Source organism: Mustela nigripes, chromosome 13 (genome assembly GCF_022355385.1).
Source record: "Mustela nigripes isolate SB6536 chromosome 13, MUSNIG.SB6536, whole genome shotgun sequence".
NCBI classification, from domain to species: Eukaryota; Metazoa; Chordata; class Mammalia; order Carnivora; family Mustelidae; genus Mustela; species Mustela nigripes.
Window position 1 is genome coordinate 59,771,161 of NC_081569.1, and position 3,915 is coordinate 59,775,075.

Below are 3,915 nucleotides of genomic sequence, written 5' to 3' on the forward strand. Positions count from 1 at the left end.
GCTCTGTGCTTCGGTCTTTTCATCTGTAAATTGGAGCTAAGGAGAAGTTCAGTTGTAAGAACAGCAGGTGATCCCGGAGGAGATAAGGCCACCCGGGCATTGCAGCAATGTGAGGCAGAAAGCTGTGATTCCCCGGGACAGCCAGCGCTGCCCAGGAAGTCACTCCCTGCTGTTGCCACAGGGTGACTCATGGGGCCCCTCGGCGGGCTGAGTCGTGCTCCCTATGGTGGATCTGGCCCAGGTCCAAGGAGGGCGCTGACAGTGCTGCCCTGCTGGGAGCCCGGTCTCCTGGCAGCCACATATGGTGGGCAGGTCTGACCTGGGAGAGCCGCGGTTACCGACTGCCTGGGGCCTGGGCTGGTTGCAAAAGGGGCTGGTGTTCCTGACGCAGTCTGCTTTCGGTCTCACTCACTCTCCCAAGCCGGTTCCCAGGAGAACGGGGGAACTCGGGGAGGGTGCGTCACCCCCGCCCTGGGCACCTCTGTGCTCCCAGGGGGAAAGCAAGCCAGGCACACCTCCTTTCGCGTGCACACACACTCACACGACAGCCCAGGCCCAGTATGCTCGCCAGGCACAAGGAAGCACACAGAGAGAGACCCCCTCACAGATCCACACAGCGCGCACAGACGTGTAGACACACAGCCCCCCAGGAACTTGGCCTAACCTACACGTGCACACCCAGACACACACGCAGATTTGTGTACAATACACACTCGTAAGGCCAGATACCATGTGGGTGCATGGACATGCACATCCAGAGCTGTACACATCTTGCATAAAGAGAGACGCCTACATGGACAGACACAGACACACAGACTTGCACATATATGGAATTATTCAGAGCTTTGCCCAAAGACAATACCCACTTTCAATATGCAAGAGCAAAAACAGGGACTAACGCAGGAAAATGCACGTGACCACAGATACACAATATACATACACCTTGTCATCACTTAGTATTTATTGTGCACCCGCAATCTGCTGGTCATCCTCCCACAGAAAGATATCCCCCCCACACACACACACGAGTCAGACAGACACAGAAACCCAAGCTCTTTCTGAAGAGCCACTTGGAATTCTACGGGGTCCAATCTCCAAACCAAAGAGAAACTGTTTTTCTGTAGAGGGCCAACCCATGATGGAAAAAAAAAAAAATCAAATGTCAACGTAGTATCATTTATAATAGAAGGGAAAAAAAAGTTAGAGGAAAACAACCTCAATGCTCCCAATTTGGGGTCTGGTTGAGAAATTATGGTCAGGGTGAAATAGTAGAAATAGTAAGCAAATATTCACATACGGTTACATGCCCTCTATGCCCTATGTAGGGCCCACAATCCAGAGATCAAGGGCTGCATGCTCTACCAAGTGAGGCAGCCAGGCACCCCCGTTAAAATTTTAAATGGAGGGAAAAAAACCCAAAATACAAATTTCATATACAGCATGATCACAAAAACAATTTCAAATATGTGCATAGAAGGACAGGCTGGAAGGAAGTACATCAAAATGCTACTATTGGGGCACCCTGGTGGCTCAGTTGTTAAGCGTCTGCCTTTGGCTCAGGTCATAATCCTGGGGTCCTGGGATTGAGATCACACTGGGCTCCTTCCTCAGTGGGGAGCCTGCTTCTCCCTCACTCATTCCCTCTGTTTGTGTTCACTCTCTTGCTGTGTCTCTCTCTCTATCAAATAAATAAATGAAAAATCTTCTAATTATCCTATGAGTATCTATTATGGGAAAAAAGAAACATTTTAAAAGTCAGCTAAGGTTTGGTTATACAGACATTAAAAACAATTTACATCCATCAGGCCATGTAAGAATGTAGATGTAAGAAACATAAAATTTTATCTGATAAACATAATCAATATCCTTTTAAACTTAGAATCAAGAATGGAGAGGTGGCAGGGCACCTGGGTGGCTCAGTGGGTTAAGCTTCTGCCTTTGGCTCAGGTCATGATCTCAGGGTCCTGGGATCAAGCCCTGCATGGGGCTCTCTGCTCAGAGGGGAGCTTGCTCCCCTCTCTCCCTCTGCCTGCTTCTCTGCCTACTTGTGATCTCTGTCAAATAAATAAATAAAATCTTAAAAAAAGAGAGAGAGAGAGAGAGAATGGAGAGGTGGGAAAAAAGGCAAAGGCAAGAAAGAGGTAGGTTATTCTAGACAGAAACAGAAGCAGAGCAAATCAGTGGGTTTGGAACCAGAAGAAAATCCCACCTGTCCAGCATGGGCTTAGGCTTGGTCTCTCCAAGAGCCTTTCCAGCAAGCCATTGCTCTCAGGCTTATCTCCAGGCTTCAGTGGCACATATCTGGAGCTGAACTTGAGCCTCAGGATCCCCTCCAGGGCTCACTGGTTGGTTTTTTATCTTAAGCCCTTAAGGGCCAACAGCAGACATTGCCGGAGCCCAAGTCCCTTTGGGAGCACAAGGGCATGAAGAGGACTTTCTACTTCGCTGGGGAGATGCGATCTGAGTAAGTGACCAAATTCAGAGTGTCCTCCAAGTACCAAGAGAGCAATGTGGACACTAATACAAGTAAGAGACCCTTTCTGGAAAGGGGGAGTATGGAAAAATGCTTAGAAGAGAAACAGGGCATGGGTGGTATTTTGCAAACTAGAGGACTTGGCAAAACAAAGACTTGAGAGTCAGAAGTCAAAAAATAATCGGAGATCAGGGAGTGGAATCACTGGAACCAGCTGGCCTGGTCCGGGTTTGTGTGGGATTTCAGAAGTCCTGGAATTCTAAAATGAGGGCCTGGGAGTTCACTGCTGGCCCCTGAGAGCTGGGAATAGTCCTGAGTCAGAGAGGCACCAGAGGGAAAGCAGCAGGGTCAGGGATGAGGAGGGCAAGGCAGACAAAGGCGCGGGCCAGGCTTGGTGACCTAGCAAAGCCTGGTCATCCATAGTGGTATGGATGTGTTGAGACCATCAGAGAATCAGGGAAGAAGCTGGGCGGCGGGGGGAGCCTTAGAGATGGCCTTTAGACTTCCGTACCCTACTCGCAGCACCTCTAAGACCTCCCAGAAGAAGTCTGACAACCTCTCATCCAGAATCCTGAGTCTTATTTTGCAAATGAGGAAACTGAGGCACACAGAAGGGAAATTATTTGCCTAAGGCTACGGTTGATGGCAGAGTTTGAAGGTGTGGGGGGTAGTGTGATGGGCTGGGTTGGGGTAAAAGAAGCTGTGGAGCTGGGGTGTGAGACACATCCCCATCCCCCACCCCTTCTACTCCCCCTCATCCCCGCCTGCCCTGGAGCAGCTCCAGCACCCCCCTGAGGGGCAAGGGGACAAAGGGAAAGACAAGATAGCAGGAGCTCTGGGGGATGGGTACTGGTGGGACCGGTGCTGGACAGTCTTGGCTAAATGCTAAATTTGGAGATTATCTCGGGTTTCACTTGGCTAGGATTTCTGTCCCTCAGCCCTGCTCTTTCTCATACTCCGGCAGCTGTTACTTCCTGCAGAGGCTGCTGGGCTGGGATAGGGCTCGCACTCACCCAGCCTGCCAGTTGCCTAGCAGGTGTCCCAGGTGTGCCTTAGAAATAGCTCTCCAAAAGAATAACATTTACCCATGGACATACAGAACTCGAGTTCCCAGAGTACTCTTATAGCTGCTTGGTAGTAATATCTCACTTGAGATTTTACCTTTTTTCTCTGGGACTCCCTTTCCTTATGGTTAAAATAAAGTGTGTTTTTTCCTCCAAGCTGCCCTTTAAAGTTCCTTCCAGCTCCAATTCCAAGGAATGTTCACTGGATCCCTGCTCCTCTCCAAGTTGTCACCCAACAAACCCTCACTCCACAGGATTTCTGGGACCAAACTTGTATTTCAATTATTTTTTTAAAAAAGATTTTATTTATTTGACAGAGAGAGAGAGATCACAAGTAGGCAGAGAAGCAGGCAGAGAAAGAGAGGGAAGCAGGCTCCC